The following is a 23,296-nucleotide window of genomic DNA, read 5'->3' on the forward strand; positions in this document are numbered from 1 at the left end:
ATGTCATAGGCCAAGCTATGGCAGTTGATGAAGAAGATTTGGAGTCTAGCAAGGAGATTGGAATTATAACTATCAAGAACTTATTGTTTCACAAGATAAATGCATTAAAACTTGTTTCAAAAAATGTGCATAGTAATTATCATATTTTGTAGCGGGTTGAATATAAATGTTCTGAGGGAATTTATTTGTTGTCTCCCCTTTTTACTACATGTGGTCCTTACACCAAATTATTTGATAATCTTGTACCTATTTTGACACAAAAGAAAGATTTTTCAAAGGTAATGATTATCAATGTTAGGAAAATGATAAATAAGGTAAAAGATTTGAATGGTTTCTTAGTTGGAAATTTGTAATTAATTCAAAATAAAATGAAAGTAATTGCCACAAGAACACCCAATTTTTTGCCCACCATTTTGGAAAATGATGGAGGAGTTAAGGATTGGATGGGATGGTTATCTTCTTTTGAAAATATTTAGAATCATCACACATTTATGGCATACTACGATCATGAGGCAAGTGTAGTGGTAGTATATGATATGATAGATATGCTATACAAGTTAGAAGTTGAAATATCAAAGATAATTGTAGAGGTCAAGGACAATATAGATGTAAAGTGGAGCAAACACCTTGAAGTATTTAATGGAGTTAGGGATGCCACTTGGCCTGATGTAGATGTTGATATTGATATTTGGGTGATCGTAGCAAATATATAGGCCCTAGAATCTGAGGAAAGTGACTAGGTGGTATAAAGATGTAGTTCAAGGAAGAACAGATAAAAGGATAAAGAAAATCTGAAGAAAGTGATAGGCAGTTAGGATATAGACAAAAATATACTCAAGACACCTGTAGAAAGTGCCACATACCAATTTTGCAACTGTATCTAATTTTTAATTAAAGTATAGAGAATGTTTGTACAAGTAACATGTGAAATATCTTTGTATTTTCTTTCTAGTAGAATTTTGACATTTTTTCCTACCATTGGAAGCTTGTTGGAATCCTTCCTGTAAAAGGATTTCCAAGATGTTGAGTGAGGGTTCAAATCCTGTATAATTTTTAGTGTTTATATTATTTGCAGTCAGTCTAGTTTTTGTGTCAATTGTATATTGTTTCAAATTTGTATACTGAATACATAATGAAAAGTGAATGATAAAATTTGTCATATTTTGAGTTATTGTCTAAGTATTACATCAGTGATATATTATCTTCAAATAATATTAATACAAAGAGAGAGTTTTGAGTATCTGTGTCTATGAGTTCTATCTCTATTGTTATATGATTGTTATTTTAGGATTGAATAAGAAAAGTTCATACAATTTAATGTAGTTGGGATAGGTTGTATGTCAATTTATTGTTGCTTTTAATTTATGGAATTAAGAAAATGATTTTGTAAATTGATAGGGTTTCTAGGCATATGAGATTGAGATCATAAGAATGGAGCATAAGGTTAATAGCTAACGAATTTAATTCCAAGACAATTAATTAGGTCAATTTTTACTGATGTGACTCTATATAGCAATGGATAAGGCACTAGTCATAAGTTGTGATGCAAATTAATGCAATTATTTGGTTACATAAAGCACATTTAAATCAAAATCAATATTTAATTTTCTATAATAAAGAGATAATTTTTTGTCATTACTTATTTTTAATAGCTTTCCTCTAAGTTATAGTTGGCTACTATAATCAAGGAGTTAATTACAAGTCTAAGAAGATTGTTGACCATTTTCTACTATAGGGGATAGATCTATAAAGAAAAGAATGAGTGAGTAAGTTTTGAATAATAATATCAAAGAATAAATCATATCAATCCCCAAGGTGCACCCGTCTTGGCCTTGCAGAGCCTAAAGTGTAGAGAGTCTTTGTGCTCTATTGAAATTGGTCTAGATATGAGATAAATTGGGTTGAAAATAGGAATTAGCTAATCCTTAGACCTTGTTGTATCTTATGTACATCTTGGTGTTGGGTTTTACAACTTGGTAGTTTTGAAATACCAAAACATTGTTTCTAGGAAAGAGATTGGTGTCATGGAAAAGAAAGAAATAGAATTTTATTTCCCAATTAATAGCTAAATGGTAGCTCCAGTGAACTATTCAAATATTATGTGTATAAAGCAATTAGTGAAAGGTATGAAAGAAGTATTTATAGATCTAGTAGTTATCTATTGTGATAACATAAGTTATATTAACATATAAAAGAATTCCATGATGCAAAGTAAGACAAAGAAAATTTCTATCAAGTATCACTACTTGAGGGAACTAGTTCAAGACAAAGAATTAAAGCTAGAATATCTAGACACCAAAGAAAAAATTGCTACATATTCACAAAATCCTCATCTAAAGATGCTGATGAATATCTTAGAGGTAAATTAGAGGTGATCCCCCTAAACAAAGCTACTTAAGGAGGAAAGGTGCTTTGCATCAAATGTGATATATATCACATTTGATGCAAAGCACCTTTCCTCCTTAAGTAGCTTTGTTTAGGGGGATCACCTCTAATTTACCTCTAAGATATTCATCAGCATCTTTAGATGAGGATTTTGTGAATATGTAGCAATTTTTTCTTTGGTGTCCACATATTCTAGCTTTAATTCTTTGTCTTGAACTAGTTCCCTCAAGTAGTGATACTTGATAGAAATTTTCTTTGTCTTACTTTGCATCATAAAAGAATATTCTCAGTTATTGTATTGCAGAAACTCTAATAGCATAAATGGGCAAAAATGTTCTCAAAAATTTTCTTAGTATAAACTCATAATCTATTTTACCAGTAGATCCATTTATTGTATTAACATCTTTGAACCTAGAGAAATATTGAGCAACATTCTCACCATCTTTCATTCTCATATCATCAAACTTACCTCTCACACTTTTAGTTTGGCTCTTAGAACATTTGTGTGTCCTCCATAAATGGTGTGAAGAGCATCCCATGTTTTCTTTACACTATCACAACCCATGATATCATTGAACTCAGCATATCTTAATGGGTAGAGGAAATCTCCAACATTGCTTGTTTATTTTCTTTCTTCTTTTTCAAATCTTCAATAGTTAGGGCTCTAGTAGGATTGACATGCTCTGCAATGATGGTAGATTGTGCATGATCTCCAAGACCTCCTAGATATATCCTTATTAGACTTTTCCATATAGAAAATTTATCTCTACTAAGCTTGGGTACCTCCCTTTTTGACATTTTGATCTTTTGCTTCTAGTACCTTCAAACTAGTCCTCTTTAGTAGATGACTATGATACCAATTGCTAGAATTATCTAGAATAACTAAGGGATACGGGGGTGAATCAGTTATCTAAGGTCTAGATGTTCAAATAAAACTTTTCACATCTTAGTGAACCCATATCCATAAAACATATTCATCATGCATGCATCCATTAGATCATCCAATTACTTAAACTTGTAGGATACTCTCAAATCAACTTTGTAGAAATGTAAGCATGAAGCATAACATATTCAATAACACATTTAACACAATAATTTTACATTGAAAACCAATTTGGGAAAAGTCACCAATAACATGCTACTCATTCTCACTCTTTTGAAGTAATGCCCTATGAAAGACCAATCCTGTTAAAGGTTATAGTGCACATTGTTAAATGTGACTTGGTTAGAGGATTTAAATCACCTTGTTAGAAGTGATCTTTGTTAGAGAATTTAGATCATTCACTTGGAATGTCACCCAGTTAAAGGATTTTCAAATGACTTTTAGGTCAACCTTAAACTAAAGGATTTGCCCTAGACTAGTACAATGATTAGAAAGTAATAGTAAAGCTTGATTTGATAACAACTTACAACTCATTTGCAAATTATAGATCTTTGTTCCAGTTCTCCATTCTTCTTGGCTTTCACACACTTCAACTATGATAGCTTTTTCCCCCTTCAAGAATCCATACCATTAAGCCTTCTTGCTTTGCTTTCCAATAGTAATCTCTTCTCTTTGGTCACTAAATGAAGAAATACCTTAGACTCCTTGTCTTCCTTAGGTTCTTTCTCATGACAACCTTTTTTTCTAACCAACCATCTCTATAAATAGAAGCTGAAGATCCTTTGCTGTTCATCCTTTATCATCCATTTTAGGGTTAGGTAGGATTCAATGATTCTACCCATATTTTCATTTTTAACCTTCTAGAAACTTCTCTTTCAATACTCTTTGAATTCACCTCAAAACATTTCATCTTGAATTCTATGCCACTAACTCATCATGATGATCTGCCACATGGTTCACACAATCCAAGAAATCAAAGTTGTCAGCTTAGATTCAATGAATTCATGATCTTTCTCATATTGTTGTCACTCAGCATAAACTTGCTTCTAATGTTTGGCATAGATTGTGTTGCTTAGCATCCACTATCAAATCACTCAACATGATCTAAAGTTTATTGGTGCTCAGCATCAATTAAACTTTACTCGACTTACACTACATTACTCAACATACACTAAGGTTTGACTTTGGTCGGCTCCAACTAATTTTTTGCTTGGCTTGCACTAAATTTTCTTGGCACCTACTATGCAGATTGTTAAACTTGGTAGACTTAATTCATTTTACTTGTTCTTCTAAACTTAATGAGTGTATCCATCCTTTGCAACCTTATGTATATAATAAATGCACTATAACACCACTATCTTAAATAATCCTTGTACTCCTTTTGCATATCATAACTCAACCTTTCCTCTAGGTGCTATTGTTATATCATTTGATCAAAACCTTATCATTGATCAAAAAAATGATAGTACTCAAATCAACTAAGTAGTTGTCATACCAAAAAAATTAGGTTTGTCATCAGTGACAAAATAATGATTTAAATGCATCCTCATACTTGTATCAACTTGTTTTCAACAATTTTTTTATTTGATTACAAGTCTATGAAAGAGTGAAATGTATATATGTTACTTAGTCTAAGTATGTTAGATAAATCTTATAGACTTTTGGGATGGATAAGTCCAAACCAGTTGCTGCACCTATAGTTACAAGAGTAAAATGATCAAAATAAGACATTGCTACTGAGGTATATGAAATGCTCATAGAGATATGATTAGAAAGCTACAATATGTTTTACATAGTAGAACTGATATCATAGTAGGTGTTAGAATTTTTTAAAGGTTCTCATCTAATATAAATGAGACTAATATGACTATTGCATGAAAAGGATACTCAAATATCTCAAAGGAACTAAAGATTATGGCCTATGGTTTAAACTAGAGGACGACTTTAATCTTGAGGGTATGTGCTGGATCATGGTATGTAAAAAAGTGGCAATTTAAAAAATATGAAGTTTTGATATGCCTCAAAGCATTTCAAAATCTATCATGACTTTTTTCTCAACCATCTTAAAACAAAACCAAAATATTAATACCTTTATAAGGTCTAGTATTTCTTTGGATACCAACCCTACATGGTCAACTTTATAAATAGCTTGAAAATATGTTTTTGGCTTGTTCTTGTGTATTTTTTACTTCAAACATGTGTTAGATGACTTTTTTTCACCCAAATTTGATGAAATGAAAATGATTTATTAAGAATGTTCTTATCTTTCCATTAGTGTAATGCATGTAAAATTATGAGTTCAGTAAGTAATTATTATTCATTTTCTAATTGAGTTACACATAAAGTGTTGATTAACACACTAATTGATAAACAAATATAACTTTCAAATGGTATAACATTTCTGAAATTCAAAATATGAGTCACATTATGTACTTCTACTATAAGGAAAATAGAAGAAGATTTAACTTTTGTAAAGTTTTGAATTAGTCAAGGTGGTCACACAAGGGAGTTTTTTTACTCTGAAAATACTATAGAAGAAAATTCATAATTAATTATTTGTTTAGAATAAAAATATCAAAAAATATATGACACATCCAAGCATGAGTCTACTTCTTATATCTAGAATTTTATTAAAAATATATCATCATTTTATTTTGATTAAGGTGGTTAGACATACGTCCACTTCTTATTTTTGTCCTAAATTTTTTGTACTATTACATTAAAATTCAATATTTTGATCAATAAATTTTTTCTTTATTTAGATGAGGCCTAGTAGTTCAGAAACTGAATTCAATTTCCTAAAAATTCTTTTCTAACAACTTTTTGATTGAAAGTTGATAAAAAATTTAAAATTGCACGTCAAGTTGACATATCCCTGATTTGCTAATTTTTTATTGCCACTTAAGGGAATAGTTTGGTTGACCATGACCATATACATACCCTTAAAGTCTATGTAGACTTTTATTGGGATAAAAATTTCAATGATGGAAAAAGTACAAGTGGTATAAAATTATTTATAGTAAAAAGGTTGATTACATGGATAAGAAAGAAACAAAGTTATATTTCACAATCTATTGTTGAAACTGAATATGTTATTTTTGCAATCAATTGTTCAAATATTCTATGGATTAAGAAATTGTTGAAATGAATTCAAGAATAGGTAATTGATCTTGTTAATATTTACTATGATAATACATTTGCCATCAATATTTCAAAGAATCTAATGATACATGGGGAAAAAAGTACATATCAAGAAAATATCATTATTTGAGGGAACAAGTTTAAGAGAAGCAAGGCTTAAGTATGTGAAGTAGAAGGAAAAAATTGCTCATATATTTAATAAATTATTACCTAAGGATTATTTCGAGTGTCTACGAGGTAAACTAGGGGTCTTGCCCCTATCCAAAATTTACAAGGTGAAGAGGCATGCGACATCAATTCATGGATAATTTGTAATATCTTTTAGGAGTGGATGAATAGTTATTCACACTTTGGGTACATATTTAAAGTTGTGAAGTTGGTTGTGATCAAATTGATGTATATTGTACATGCAAGGTATAATGATAACTACATAGTTTTATACGTTTTATGATAAATTTATAATGAACTTTGTCATTATTGTCAATGGGGGGGGGGGGGGGGGGGGAGAGAATATACCCAAGGGGAGAGGTATGAGAATAGGTAAAGATAAGCAAAGCAAGGGTGAAGAAAGAGAAATGGTAACAAGAGAAGATTACCCAAAGTAGAAGAGAACATACTAAAGATAGGACGTTGCTAAAAAGATGAAGATGAAATAGAAGAAGACAAGAATGCAACTAAATAATGATAATAACCTAAGAGGGACCTACACTAAAGATGATTATTGTTATTGCTACTAAATATACATGTCTAGTTATAGAGTTTCTGTAAATGCAAGAAAAGAGATGAGAAGTTGTATTATTTTTAGTGCATACATTTGATTATTTTATGTAATATTTTATAATGTAAAATCATATATTATGTATTTCCATCAATGACGGGGGGGTTGTAGGCACTAACTAATGATCTAATTGATAGTGGGAGATTTTTAGTTGATAAGGCTATGAATGTATGTAAATGAGTCATATAAGTTGTTATATTGTCATTCATGTCAAAGTCTTAGTTGGCTAGACATTATGCCAACTAAGTAGAGTGCCATATAATTATATTGATGAAGATAATTTGAAGAAAGTGTGATGAAGATAGAAGTGATATATAAGGTATTCAATAGACTCTTGAATGACTTGGACAACAATAAATTATTATTGGTTTGATTTTTTTACAAACATGTATCTCTACAATGTTTTGGTGAACACAAGCTTACTCGAGTGATAGGGTTAATGAAGGAAGACTATATTCATTGAGTGAGTCTAGTATTTTCTTAGAGGTTGTATAAGGAAGAAGAAGAAACATAGTTTTTCCTAAGGGAGTTAGTAATAACCATGTTCTATTTTATGTTTACCAAGTAATAGTTGGATGAATAATTTTGCAGAATTGGAATCTGAGGCTAACTTTTGATACAATTTTGAAAATTTTGAAATAGTCTAAGGAACGAGTCAAAGTTTCCTACAAGATAAAAAAAGAAAAATTTCAAGGAGGATATGATGATGAAGATTATAGAAGGATAAGGATATACACAAAATTTTATGCAATTTATATTTTCCATGTGTCTAGATTCATTGTATGCGGTTTTTAAATCTAGAAATTTTGCATGAACCTAAGATTGAAATGACTGTGATTAAGTGGAAAAAGATTGAAGGATATGGAATCTTAGATATGAGTATTTATGGAGGAGAAATAGATAGTTTCAAGTTAGTGGTTCGAAGTGGAACTAATTGGTGGTCATATTGCTAGAGTATTAAGTTGCTATGAATACAAAGTTGAAGAAAGTGAAAGAAGATTATTGAGAGAGGTGAATTGAGTAGAGTTGAAGAAAGGAAAGATATTAATCACCCAAGTCAAACTAAACAGTAAAAGGAGATCCAAGAGAGAGATCAAATAGGGAAAGATCAAGGAACATAAATCAAAACAAAGAAAAGCTAGTTACTATTCTTAAAAAATCTTTTATTCTATTACATTTTAAGAATTATTTGTAGTGATAAAATGGAAGCACTTTAAATAAGATGTAGACTTCCACTTATGGGGTCACTAAGAAATTCAAATACATGTTTAAGGGAAAGAGGTGAATTCCAAGTATGATTCCACTTATGATCCAAATTAGATTAGTTAGGACCCAAAGGAATAAGGGAGATAATACTGAATTCAAATTATAAAGAGGAATAAAATACAATAAAATGTAAAATCTTAGGCCCTTAAAAGGATAACGTGGATGTGGAATTGAGATAATTTCTTAAATAAAGTAAATCTAGATGCTATGTAAAGATAAATAGCCTAATTAAGATATAGATCTAGGATAAATATATGAAAGGAAATATAATATAAAAGAATTTCCTTTAAATGTGTAGAGGAAGATGTGTTTTTGCTCCAAAAATTAGAGATCTGAACTATATCTGATTATCCATTCACAAATCTAAGAATGATATGAAAAAAGGAAAAAAAACCTTGAAATCTACTCAAAATCTAAGACTAAAGGACTAGGTTGACTTGGGAAGACATCATACAATGAGATTAACATAGTCCACCAATCTTCAATAAATGACTCCATAAATATTGCAAACTATAGGTTCAAGATCTATTATTCTTTTTGCTCTTAAATTGTAAATGAATATATAAAATAAAGGTTTTCGGGTTATGGTATGATGAGGGCTTGCCTTGCTCAAGCTCTAGTTTAGAAAATTAATTGTCATTGAGAAATGTAAATGTAAATGTAAATGACTGAAATGAAATTTTAATCAAATCGTATTCATTAATCAAATGATATAGCACTCTACTAAATTAGCGTGATGTATATCCAACTAATACTTTAACATCAACAAGAAAATTGTTCGATAACTGAGGGTGCGGGATGAATTAGTTATGTCATCATAAAACCCCTTCAAATATTTTAGTAGCAAAAAAACCTCATAAACATTAACACCAATCACTCAGTATAACAATTCAACTTAAAAGTTAACTCTTTTATTCATATAAATCCAAAATATCAACTTATTGTTGTTTCCATACTGAGTATGAGTATAATTAGTTAGTGATTACCAATATTAAACTTAGTTAATACCGAGTTGTAGTAAACTTTAAAATAACTTGTAACATGAATAACATTCATACATTTGATACTCCAACTTAAAATTTTTGAAACCATATGAAGGGAAAAACCATCTAAGACTGATAGCCCAAAAAATCTCCCCCTACTAAAATGATCTAATGTGGCCTTGTTAGAGGATTTCACAAAAAGATCATTAAGACTTTATCACTCCTTGTGTTAGAATAAATATTGAACTAATTTGAATGACTTACAAACACCACTAATCAATGTTACCATATAGGATTTCATAGATTACTTAGGTCCACTTGGTACTTAAAAATATTTTCAACTATAATGTGTAGTAGCTTAAAATGGATGCACTTTCCTTTTAAGAGCTTTTGGTTCACTCTTCATAATTCCCTCTTTGGACCATGGATATGACTATGATTGATCTCCTTTTCAACTTTTCTCTTCCATCTTTCCACCTTATCTTTATGACATCTAGCTTTTCTTTCTGTGGGACCCAAGAGTGGACTTGTAAGACCAACTCAACTTAGGTTGACCTAGTCTAGACAAGGATGCCAAGTATTATACTAGGTTAACCTTGGTCAATCTATCCTCAACTAGGTCAACCTAGTCCTGGGTAGTTCTAGAGATCATGGCCTGAAAGGCCTCAGGGGTTTAATTCATTTTTTATCGTAATCTAATCGGTCTGTATTGTTTTCTCACCCAAAAAATCATATATAATGAGACCTTGTAGATTCATTTTCATATATCTCATCTCAATCATTGGTCATACACTCAAGATCTTGTTGTTAAGTGAATATTTTATCTTTCACATTCAAGGAGTTCAAGTATTTAAGATTTTAAAGAATTTAAGCAAGGAGATTTCTATCTAGCATTGAAGGATCCTTTGTGAGAATTTCCTCTTCAAGATTTAGCTTATTTTCAGTTATCAAGTGAGAATATATATATTGAAGCATTCATCTTCTTATTCATTGATGCACTTTTATACCCATGGCACCATGATGGGATTATGGTAGATCTATTAGAAATAGTGGAGATAACCTACACTCCTAATTCAAGATCTACTTTACATTTTAGTCATTTACATTTACATTTACATTTTCAGGCTCTTTCTTGCTTTGTTCTTCACACTCTTCTCGAAACTCATCAATCTCACATGAGCACTTTTTATCACTTCATGAGCATTGACATATCAATCAAATTTGTTATTATTGACACACACTTATCTAGATTGTATATAGCTACTAAGCTCATTGTACAATTATCAGTATTTTCCAAGAATTTCAATTATTGTCAAGTTCTATAGTTGCTACCAAGTCCTTTGGACAAATCCCAATGGTTACTGAGCAATCATAGTTTCAGTGAAGATCAGTAGAATAAATTATGCATCTAAGTGTATTTCAAGTTTACCAGTACAACCTTAGTTATGCAATGATCACCAAGTTTGCAATGTATGTGATGCAAGTCTAGTGTTAACCAAGCTTCTCAATGTTAACCAACTAACTTAGTTTATACTGAGCTCAAGGTGATGGTGATTATCAAGTCACCAGTGTAGACCAAGTTCAAGACTACTTGAAGGTGATTAGTATGGACCAAGCTTCTATGTCTACTAAGAGAATTAAAATTCTGAGCATTGATAGTGGATGCCAAGCATCAAAACCTCACCGAGTCAGTCTTCAGAATTTGAGTGTCTTCAATTGGGTCAACTTTGTAATATTTGTGTAAACTTATATTGTGGCCCACTTTTTTATTTGTAAATTGGATTGGTATATATGTAATGATTTGTATCATACCCAAGTGTGAGTGATATGAATATAAATGCAATATAAGTGAATATAATCATAAAATAGTAGAAAGATTGAAATTACAAAGGATACAGTAGTATAAGGAGCATAAAAGACATATCTATCACAACCAGGTGATTAGTACATAAAGGAATCTAATTTAGCAAACTAAGTTGCAAATCAAAGATCATCTACTATTTCATCCTAACAAGTGGACTAGTCAAATCCTTTAACAATACATACCTAATAGTCTTTCATAAATCTCTTTACTGAGTGCATACTTCATTGTATGTTTGTAAATCCTTTCACAAGGTGAACCTAGCAACCCTTATTGCTCCTAATAGGGTAAATCATTAGAAGTGATCAATGCAAGATTTAACAAGGTAACTTTATACTGTATTTCTAAAACTTGTGGGTATTATCCCCACAACAATTTTTCTTTCTATTTGGAAGGTTTCTAGGTCACCAAATCTTTGTGTCACAATGTTATTAATGCTTTCATGTTTTTAGTTTCTTCTGCATGCAATTAGATCATATTATATGTGATGGATTAAACGCTAATTGGATTTTTGGATTAAGAGTTGAAATTGTAAAATTTTTAGAAGTTACTGTTTCAACCCTCCCCTCTCAATAACTTAGCATAGTCTAAAATATTTCCAAAAATTGGTATCCGAGCACTGTGGTTCTCAGGAGAAAGTTTAACAGCTTGAGAAAAGATCAAGGCCATGGAAATATTCAAATTTGACAAAGCTACTGACAATGAGAAGCTAGATTTGGAAATGGCCATTGCCCAAGTCAAGAAAGCAAAGGAGCAACTGTCTCAATCCCTAAAAAGAAGAAAAGAACTTGCAATTCAAATGAATGATTATCTCTACATTGAAGATAAAATTGAAGACCTTCATTCAAGAAATTCAGATGAAGCCAATGAAGATTTCAAAGAACTCCTAGAAAAGAATGGTTCCTTGCAAGAAGTAAGAAAATTAAGAAGAGAGAAAGAAATTCACTTAGTAAGGCTATGTGAAGTCATGGAACAAAAGAACAAGATAAAAGAAGAGATAGATGGAAGGAACAATGAAATCTAGAACCAATCCCTTCAACAAGAAGACCTTATTGATCAGCTTTCCAATGCAAATGATGAAATCATGAGTCTAAAATTTGAAAATGAAATAATAAGATATGATCTAAATTCTAAAAGGCAAGTCAATGAAAGATTGCAAAATGATCTAAACTCTGAAAGGAAAATCAATGAAATAATGATGAAATCACAAGTAGACATGAATCAATTGAATGAGAAAAATCTCTATAAATAAAAAGGAAAAGTAGGAATTGTATATACAAAAGGAGGAGAATCATCCAAACAAGGAGCTCAAAAGAATAAAAAACCTACTTGCAATCACTATGGTAAGATATGGCATACATCAAACAATTTTTGGAGAAATGGAAAAGAAAAATTCAATGGAAATTGCTACAATTGCAATTAGCATGGTCATAAGGCTAATGAATGCAAAGAGAAACCAAGATTTGAAGGAAAATGTCACAAATGCAAGAAATGTGGACACAAGTCATCAGAATGAAAAACTAAGATATTGAATCTAGTAGAGAAATTTGTGAAAGCAATATTTGGTTAGAACTACAATACCTACTGCAGGTGTCATTATTGTGGAGAATTTAGACACATTGGAATGAATTATGTAAAGTATCATTTGAAAAAAGAGTTACTACTAAAAGATATTTCATTTGTACAAAACTTGGTCATCTTGCAAAGAACTGCATGAATACTGGTAGAATTGAAGATGAGAAAAAGGCATAAGTTGAAAACATCTAGAAAAAAAATAAGACAACAATGGGTTTCAAAGTCTACTAAGGATACAAGTCCAAACAATGGCGATCAAATCAATCAAGAATTGGGTGACTCTACAATTTCTATGTAAGTTCTCAAAGGAGAAACTAGAACTATGCTATTAAAGAAGACATCCAAATCAGTTCCAGATTGGAAAGATCAGAATGATCCAAATATGTACTCAAGATAAAAAGGGATCAGTTTCTACCAAGCTACCTTCTCTACCAAGTGAGCTTGAGTCACAGACTTTACCGAGAAAGGTCATCGTAATGAAGATGCATATGATTACCTAGTCTCAAAGACTTCACCAAGTGTTCAATGCAAAGTAGTTGATAACAATCTATCAACATCATGTCAATCAACCTATCTTTTATACTAAGTATTTATGGTGAAATTTTGACAAAAGGAATGGAATCAAATTCATTTTTTCTGTGAAATTATTCAGTTCTATTGCAAAGTATGATCTTTAGATCTTCCAAGTGATTTGAGCAAATTGGCAGCGAAAGTTTTTGAATTTTCTCGAAACCCTATCAAGTGAAGATGGCATCTAGTAGTAGCAAGGTTAAGTGAGGTTTTGACATGTTGGTTCATGGAGTAGAATGGAAGGCAATGGATTTCAAGCTCACTCCTATGATCATTGAAACCTTAGATCTGAGTGGAGCTTAGTCTCAAATCCCTCCAAAGGTACTTTTGATCAATGATATTTGCACTCATTTCAAATGTCTTGTTCAAGAGATTAGTACATTAGAAATGGATGATTCCCTAGATAAGTTGTGTGTGAATGGAGTTTTTAAACCTGAGCACCAACACCTAGAAACTAAAAGGTTAACACACATCCCTCACATGCCTTGTGAATTCCAAATAAAATGGATTAGGTTTATCCTTAGTTAGGTGCATAATGGACAATTGTGGTTGGAGTAACCAATATTGATAAGAAAGTAGATGATTCATTGGATCACTAGTCTCCCAATGCTAGAAAAATCCAAAATGAAAAAAACCCTAGGTCAAGTAGAACTCGAAAAGAAAACCCTAGTAGAATGGGATAGCAGAGAAATGAAGATTAGTAGTGTTTCATATATAGAATTGAAATTTAGTATTCATATTACTGCACATAATATCTACAACTCTACTAGGTTAAACAATGTTTCATGTGAAGCTATGGACTTGGCCTACAAAGTAGTGAAGAATAATTTATCATTCGACCTTGCCAAGCTATTGTTGAGATAGCTCAACAAGAATATGGAAAGCATAAGGACATCAAAGAATAACTCATGTAAGTTTTGTTTCTTCCTAACTTGTCTATTCTTTTATGTTAAAAAAATCTTCCCTTCAAAAGGAACTATTGTTTTGAGAAAAGATGTGCCTGTGCTATATTAGATAAATGAGTATATTGCTGAAATGGGTGAAAACTGTAATAGTATTATGGACAATTATTTTGACGTTTTCAAAGAAAAAATAAACAATAGATACTAAATCCCCAAATTTTTTTTTGAAGATTATAAGGATGATGTATGTTTCATGGTGGATAGTGACAAAGTGTACATTTAGGTAGTTAAGCCTAGAATTGCATGGGTAAAACCTCTTGGATATCAGGTTAACGTTGACAAAACAAAAGATATCATTGAAGCACTTATCAATGAACTAGTTGATTCTAAGGTAACATACTTTGGTACATATGATGAAGTAAAATCTTAGATTGAACTTGAAATAAAGTTCCCTCAAATGATTAAGAAGGGAAAGAAAAGAATTGTAAAACTAAAAAACCAGTTCAACCCTTTTATTGATTGAGGGAAAAGGTGAGGATGAGGAAGTAAAGGATAAGGAGAAAGATGAAGAAGAAAATGTTGAAAAAGCAACTCATTTTGACAATGAAGAAGATGAAGAGGAACAAGGGCAAGAGGCTACCAAGGAAGCAAAGCAAGATGAGGAAATTGATCTAGTTAAGATAGCGACAACAATTTTTGCCTCACTTCCTCACTCTCCAAGCAAACCAGTGACAACATTAAGTGCAAAGACAACCCCAACAAGTTTGAATTTGACCACTAGAACCAAACCAAATGTCCAATCACTCTTTGCTCATACTTAGCTCAACACATCTTTGATAGAAGTGAATACCACTTCATCTACCAAGTTGTAGACTCTTCCTTCTTCAATCAAGTTGGCTACTTTAGTTTGGAGTACAACAATTTTGAGCACATCAATTTTGGATTCTTTAGGTAATTCTATTAATATTCCTTCAATAGCTATAGTATTTATTTTCATAGTTAGTCCTAGTATGTGTACAATTGTTTCTATTCCAAGTACACAAGCAATAAGTGTAAGGACAATTGAGCCCAAGGCTCAACCAAGAACAACACTTTTGGGTAAAAGAAAGGAGATGGAGGAAGAAATTGATTTAGATGAGGAAATTGTAATCCCAAATTAGGATATTTCAAAGCTTACTCTAGACCAAATGAAATCATTTGGTGAACTTCTCTAGAAGAAAGTTAATCAACAAATACTAAGAGAGGAAAGAGATAAGGAATTCAAAATTATTGAGGATGCAAAGAACATTTTGGTAGAGGCCATAAGCATTGAGGTTGATTCTTCACAACCAATTTTGTATCATCTAGCAGAGGTAGTCCAAAATTTTAATGAAGATATTGATGGATAGGATAAGCTAGTATAGAAGGAAAAGAAGAAGTTTGATAATAAAGTGTTGGAGCATATTGCTTAGCAAATAGCTATTTATCAAGTAGAACTTTCTACAATTTTGGGTTCTTTGGAAGCATCTTGTACAAATGTATCATCACTTTTTGGTAAGCTATGTAATGTTTTTGAGTATACCAAGGAAATAAAGGAAAAGTTATCCAAAATAGATGAAGATCTAAAGTCTAGCTCTTAGCAGTTGCAACTTGACCCTAGTTCAAGCTCTACACATTTCAAGAAGATAAGATTTTTGATAATATACAAGTAGAATTGCTTAGAGAAGAAGCAAGGATTAGATCTACATTGGTGGATATTTAGAATATGATTCTTCCCAACATGGATGCACTGCAAAAGCACTACATTCAAAAACTCTCATCCATGAAAATAACTTCTCCATTGCAGACCATATGATAGAATTGTTAGTAAAAGTCCAAATTACACTTCACACATGTAAGGTCCTGCAAGACAATTGGGATAAAACTTTGGCAATCATTCTCAAGGTATATTAAAACTTTTTATCTCATTTTGGTGTTACTATGTAAATAGAATAAATCTTTGGCATTAATGTCAAAAAGGGGGAGAAAGACATATGTTATGGGGCAGAAAATGTAATAAGTTTTAAAAAAAAAATGGGGGTGAAAGTTATGTACAAAAAAATATGTTGTATATATATAAAAAAGATGTATAGCATACTGTATGAAAGAACCTTACCATGTACATATACATGTCTTAAAAAATAAATCTTGAAAAATATCAAAAATAGTATACTCTTGCAAGCTAGTATCACAAGGTGATGGATAAAATGTATTCAAGAAACTTTTTGAATTCAGTTTTGGATAACACGTATTTTTGTCACTAATGCCAAAGGGGGAGATTGTTGACATATTAGTCAAGTTTTTTATTAGTGAAACATAGTTATTTAGATTGTATATAGCTACCGAGATGATTGTACAATTATCAATGTTTCCCAAGCATTTCAGTTGTTGCCAAGTTCTATAGTTGCTACCAATTCCTTTGGATGAATCCCAGTGGTTAATGAGTAGTCATAGTTTTAGTGAAGATCAATAGTATAAACTATGCATCTCAGTGTATGTCGAGTTTACTAGTGCAAATAGAGTTGTGCAGTGATCACCAAGTTTGCAATGTATGTGATGCAAGTCCAGTGTTAACCAAGTAACTTAGTTTATGCCAAGCTCAAGGTGATAGTGTTTACTGAGTCTTGCCATGGTAAACAAGTGATTTAGTTTATATGACGAGTTTTATAATATCTAGTAAGTCACCAGTGCAAACTGAGTTCAAGACTACTTGAAAGTGATCATTATGGATTGAGCTTCTACATCTACTAAGTGCATGAAAATGTCAAGGATTGACAATGGATGCAAAGTATCATAACCTCATGGAGTCAATCTTCAAAGCTCGAGTGTCTTCATTTGGGATGACTTTTTAATATTTGTGTAAACTTGTATTGGGTCAAATTTGTAATTTGTATAATGGGATTGGTATATATGTAATGATTTTTATCATATCCAATTCTGAGTGATTATGATATAAATGCAATATAAGTGAATATAATCAGAGAAGAGCAGAAAGAGAAAAATTACAAAGGTTATAGCAGTATAAGGAGTGGCAAAGACATATCTATCACAGCAAGTTGATTAGTACATAAAGGAATCTCATTTAGTAAACTAAGTTGTAGATCAAAGATCATCTACTATTTCATCATAATAGGTGGACCAGTCAAATCCTTTAATAAGGTAGACCTAATAGTCTTTTATAAATCTATTTACCGAGTGCATACTTCATTGTATGTTTGTAAATCCTTTCACAAGGTGGACCTGGCAATACTTATTGCTCCTAATAGGGTAGATCATCAGAAGTGATCAATGTAAGCTTTAATAGGTTAACTTTATGTTGTATTACTAAATCTTGTGCGTATTATCGCCGCCCGAGTTTTACTTTCTATTTGGAGGGTTTCTAGGTCACCAAATCTTTGTGTCATAGTGTTATGAATTCTTTTGTGTTTTCAATTTCTTATGCATGCAATTAGATTAGATTATATGTGATGGATTAAATGCTAATTGGATTGTTGGATTAAGAGTTTAAATTGTAAAAGTTTTAGAAGTTATTGATTCACCCCTCCCCTCTTAGTAACTTAGCATAGTTTAGAATATTTCCAATAGTGAGTTGATTGATTCAAGCACTTGTATTATTTTATCTTATTGAAGTATCCCAAGAATATGCCTTCATCACTTTTCACATAAAATTTTCCTTTTCTTGGCTCCTTCAGAATATATCACTTTTCACATTAAATTTTCCTTTTCTTGACTCCTTCATAATATAACATTTTCATCCAAATATTTTGAAATAAAAAAATTTAGGTTTATAGCATAGAATAATTCAAAAGGTGTTTGAACTGAATCCTTGTTCAACTAAACTCGGTTCAATGTATGAACTATAGTGTTGATTGCTTCCTTCTAGTATTTGATAGAAACACTCTTCTCTATTAGTAGTGTCCTTGAACAATCCATCATTGATCTATTCCTTCTTTCAGTAATGCCATTCTGGTGAGGTGTAATAGGTGTAGATACCTATCTTTTGATTCCTCTTTCATTTTAAAATTCATTGTATTCATTTGAGATGAAGTCGCCTCCTCTATCTGATGTTATAAATTTTAGTTTCTTTCTTTGTTTTTCAACTCTAGCCAAATAAAATTTGAACTTTTGAAAAGCCTCTGATTTATCCTTCAAAGACATAAATTTCATCATCTTATAATAGTTACCAACAAGAAAAATATAGTACTTATCTCCAGTGCAGCTTTGTATGTCAATAGTTCCACAAAAGTCTATATGAGCTAGCTCCAAGACTTCTACAGAATGACAATTCCTTCTTTTAAAACTTGTCTTTCCCATCTTTCCAATTTGAAAATTATTTCGCATTCCCATATCAAGTTTCTTTAGGCTTGGAATGTCATTAACACATTTATCCTTGGTTATGCTGACCAGGTTATCAAAATTCACTTAACACAACCTTTTATGCCATAACTAGGTTTCTTCTACTTGAGCTATGAAACATGAATTTACAATTAGATCTAGGTAGAATAGATTATCTCTTGTTTTATTACTAGTCCCAACTAGATTTACATTACCATCGAACACCTTGGATTTCCTACTCATGAATTTGACCTTGTATCCAATGTTATTCAATTGTGCCACACTAAGAAGATTATGGTTCAGTCCTTCAACCCAATAACATTATCACATCTAAGATCATTGTTTAGTGCAATACGACCTTTTCCATTCACATAACAAGCTTAATCATGCTTCCAAATTTGACGCTCTCAACATTATAGTGTTTCAAGAGCTTAAATTTAGATTTATAACTAGTTATGTGGTGAGAACAACCACCATCAATAATCCATGCATCATTCTTACTAACATGAGAAGTGAGTGTCATCTTATCATTCTCATCGTCTAATTCATTTTTTAATAGCAATGTAAACCATTCCATTTTCTTCACTATTATAAGAATCTTGAGCCATATAACAAGATTTATTACCTTTTTCCTTGTAGCTTTTGAAATCTTTCTTGCCTTTGTACTTTTCATGCTTCTTCTCTTCTTTGCCTTCTCTATTTGGACATGTTGTAGCAATGTAACCAACTTCTTCACAAGAAAAGAAGATTGAAGGAATTTTGCCTTTGTACTTTTATTTTCCTTTGGGAAATCTTCTTTCAAGAATTAATTCAATAACTTCAAGATCATCATCAAAACCATCTTCATCTCCACTATCACACCTCTTCCTTTTAGATTTTGCATCTTTCTTCTTGAGTGATAGCTTGCCTTGGAATGTAGACTCAAGGTTACTAGAGTTAGGAATATATTTATCAAAATTATCTAACTCAAATGTTGTTAACCTTCCCACTATTTCATCCAAGGATATATCATTCTTTGGATCACATCTCATTTCTTGAGTAGCTAACACTTTAATAGCATAAATAGGAAGATGGGTTTTGAGTACCTTTCTTACCACTGTTGCATCATCAATTTTCCCACCCAAGGCTTTGATTGCACACACAGAGGCTTTGATTCTTTCACTACAATGTGTAGTTTTCTCATCTTTATCTAATCAAACTAAAGTTTGAGGATTTTTTCCTTAGCTCTCCTTACATTTTCATTACCTCCATAGATAGACTTTAGCTTGATCCACATCTCTTAAGAAGTAGCACAATCTTTTACCTCATCAAATTTAGCATGGTTGAGAGTGGAAGCAATGTCAATCATCATAATGTTAGGATTATTTTTTTCTATAATCTATTCCATAATCATAGTTCTAGTAGTTGCTACATACTTGGTGTCCAAGTACTTTAGGACTAAGTCTCCATTGGTAAGGCCAAATGCAACTTCATAAGTTCCTTCTATACTTGGAAGTTATCTCTATTCAGCTTAGGGATCTCCCTTCTGTAAGATATATTGATCTTTAGCTTGGGTCCTTGAAACCTTCTCTACAAGAACCAAAAGCTCTAATACCAATTGTTGGAAATGTAAATGGAATAACTAAGAGGGGAGGGATGAATCAGTTAACAAAAAATCAAATCCTAGTCCCTTAAGGTGTTAGTACAAAACAAACCAAACTCTACTAAAATTTAAATATTGTTGTAACTCAATTAACACTATAACTTGGTTTACACTAAGAATGATTGTCACTCATTAAACACTCTAGTAATACTAAATATATGCACTATTAATTTTTTACCACTAAATCATGTAGATTTTTTTATATTAACTGAGATTAACCTTAATTAACATAGATGTAGAATCATAAAGCAAATGACATGAACACAAGAGACACCAGGATTTAACATGGAAACCTAATTTGAAAAAAGCCACCAATTGCAACCAATTACTATTTTTCACTATTCTAAATTTAGCCCTATTAGGAGAAAACCTTGTTAAAGGTTATAAAACACATTTTTAGGTGTGACCCTATTAAAGGATTTAGTTCACCCTTTTAGGAGTGGGATTGCTAGAGGTGTTTAGACACTTCAATCTAGAAATTCCACCTTGTTAAAGGATTTAGAAAATAGCTATTATGATAACTTTGTTAAGAAATTTGATTTATTGTTTCAATTATTATAGAGTAACAATGATATAACCTGATTTTTGATGCAACTATATTTCTTGATTTTAGATCTCTATTCTACCTCAAATATTTGATCATTCCTAATCAGAATGTTCTTTGTAGTTCGATAAACTCCTAATTCACTTCCTTATCTATCTTTTCAATCCTCAACTTAACTTTATATTTATATGTTTTACCTTATCAAGTCATCTTGAATACAATCTAAAACAAATAAAATTCATCCCATGACTTAGCTAGAACTAACCAACAAACTGATATAGGAAAATTGTTCATTAGCCAATGCATCTTAGGCAAGACTAACTCAAAAATGATTTTCCTTCAGACTTCCTTTGTTAATAGAGCAAGCTCAGTTTACACTCATTCCATGCTAGCTTTTCTTTGACAATAAAGTGAGCTTGGTAGACATTATCTTTCTACGAACACCCTTTGGTATCTAAGTGAGCTCTGTTAACACTCATTCTAAACTTGGTTAATGTTGAAATGCTCGTCATACACTGCAACTTCATTTGTTGAGCTCGACATACACTAATTTTTTGGTATATACTTGACATTTGTGTAACATCAAAGACAACATATAATTGAATGATTGCATCAAATAATGTGGTCTCATGGCAAGCCATGAGTGTGGGATATGCACAAAATTGATTTGTTTAAAATAGTCACACACAAGTATATGCACATGCTTTCCAATATATATATTGGTGGTGCACATGCATGAAAATATAGATGGAGCTAGAAATTTGTGATACCCAAAAATAAGGTGTCAATGTGTGAAAAAAGAAGTATTTTGTTGCATGGTTGGCTATTTTAGACAAGAGGATAGTCCTAGATGCATGACCTAAATTAATTAGATTCTTAGGTGGAGTTACAAAGTTGTAATGCAATCGGTTAGTAATTGTTCACCCCAAACCCTCACTTTCATCCCTTAGTACCTAACATATCTAGTTAACACTATCTCAATTAATTTGCTCCACTCAAGCATAGTATTTTTAATTTTCTTTGAAAAAATTATCAAATTAGTATTTGATCAATTAGGGGCTAGATATAAACACTAAAAAATGGTCAACTCCTATTGGCTCCCTTTTTTTTAACATGTCTTACATATTATGATTTTGTTTTTTTGTCATTCATCAATATCGTTTCATTCTTCCTTGCCATTGAATATTGATTTGTGTCCTTTGCATCATATCCTATCAATTCATCCATGGCCACATATCTAATTAAATGATCACATCATTAGATAATAACAAAGAAACCACCAACAATGAACTTGTAAAGGAGGAAAAAGTGAAAAACCATTATTAAGTATTGAATGTTAGAAAAAATTCAAAGTATAATTTAACTTTAATTTCCTAGTGCCCCACTTGACAATGATCAAAAGAAACTTAATTTAGAGATAGATTTAAATTGCCTAGTTCCCTGCTCAACATCGATCAAAATAAACTTAATTTAGATCTAGAAGGCATGTAAAATAATAATTTTTGTGCATTAGGCATTCAACATAAAATATGAGATATTATCTAGCATGTTGCTTCATGATATACTTGGAGAGCATTTTCTCTTGGATGAGCATGCAAGGCAATTTTTAAAAAATAGAGATCTACTACTAAAACAAGACAAATACAACAATGGTGAAAGAGCCATCAGGTCTAGCTAAAATATACAATCAAAGGGCTCATAGCCAAAAGTAATAGGTGAACAAAAATAGTCATAAGAAAATGACATATAACACTTTGTAAAATGATTGCAATTACCTCAATGAAGGAAAATTATATAAACTTTAAATTGATAAAAAAAAATTGCTTAAATCCTACAAGTATATGTCAATTCAGAAGGACAATTTAGAATTACCCAAGATATATCATCTTTTTATATTCCTTCAATATGAACATGTTGAAAACTCCATATATGTGTTACCTAGACAAATTAGATCAAATAGTAGATGTTCCTATAAAACAATTATTAAATAACATGCATTCTTCATCTGTGTTATTCACTTTCATATAATAGTAGAAAATAGAAAAATATATTTTGTTAAAAATCAATCTTACACCATTCAAAATATTATTCAAGTTTAAAATTGTGGAATATTCCACTACAATATATTCAATGGAATTTTGTTTGTTTGTTTTCTATTTACATAACATTATCCTAGTTAGAGGTGTAGGAATTCTAGCCTCATTATCCTTGTACATAATTTCTACAAAGAATATTTTCTTTAAATTTTTCATTGGTACTTTTTGTTAGAATATATAGTCAACCAATATAATTCAGAGAGGTGAGGGGGGGTGAATCAGTTATCCAACTATTATCACAATTATAAATCTTAAACAAACTTAAGCATATGAGTAATATAATTAGAAACCACAACATTATACTCACACACAATAAC

The sequence above is a fragment of the Cupressus sempervirens genome, chromosome 9, assembly GCF_028749045.1.
Source record: "Cupressus sempervirens isolate cs-2001-9-10 chromosome 9, ASM2874904v1, whole genome shotgun sequence".
In the NCBI taxonomy this organism is placed as follows: Eukaryota; Viridiplantae; Streptophyta; class Pinopsida; order Cupressales; family Cupressaceae; genus Cupressus; species Cupressus sempervirens.